Raw genomic sequence first — 653 nt, 5'->3', positions numbered from 1 at the left:
CATCTGAAAAACCACAAAATTCGCATGGGTGAGAACCAGAGGTCCCCAGCATGGTAACAGCTTCCGCATATATAATACATAATAATAGAGGAAAGGCGAAGGCAATCCTAATACTTCCTCCAGATAATATCAAAGCTTATAAACAAGTCAAACCATATAGGGGCATCTGACTAAAGATTCTTCGGTCTAACTAATACTTCCCTTTCCAATTCCTTCTCACCTCCCAACCACCAGCAGGAGTATAATGTAGCAAACACAGTTATATCAAGCAAGAAATATACAATTAGGAACAAGTAAGGCATTTAGATAATTAGCAAGTAATATGCAGTCAAATAGGCAATCTCAAACAAATCACATAGTATGCATATGATGAATGCCTGTCCGTAGTGGCTGATGATATCATCTTGTCGGTTATAGAGCCAACCCGACAAGTCCTGGTCGCTAACCATTGGACTGTCCCTCTGTCACGCATCCCCAACTCGAGTTATACTCGTTATAAACTTGATCATAATCATGATCTATATCCATCACCCTCACTGGTGAATATTTACGGGGGCGAGCTCATCCGGGTCTTTCACAGTGCCCGGCCACACTTATGACATAGGGTCAACAGAGTATCAAGTCTCAACCTGGAACACGTGGTGGCTAGCCAC

Source organism: Arachis duranensis, chromosome 6 (assembly GCF_000817695.3).
Source record: "Arachis duranensis cultivar V14167 chromosome 6, aradu.V14167.gnm2.J7QH, whole genome shotgun sequence".
NCBI classification, from domain to species: domain Eukaryota; kingdom Viridiplantae; phylum Streptophyta; class Magnoliopsida; order Fabales; family Fabaceae; genus Arachis; species Arachis duranensis.
The sequence above is the reverse complement of the archived record's forward strand: the minus strand, read 5'-3'. Positions refer to the sequence as shown.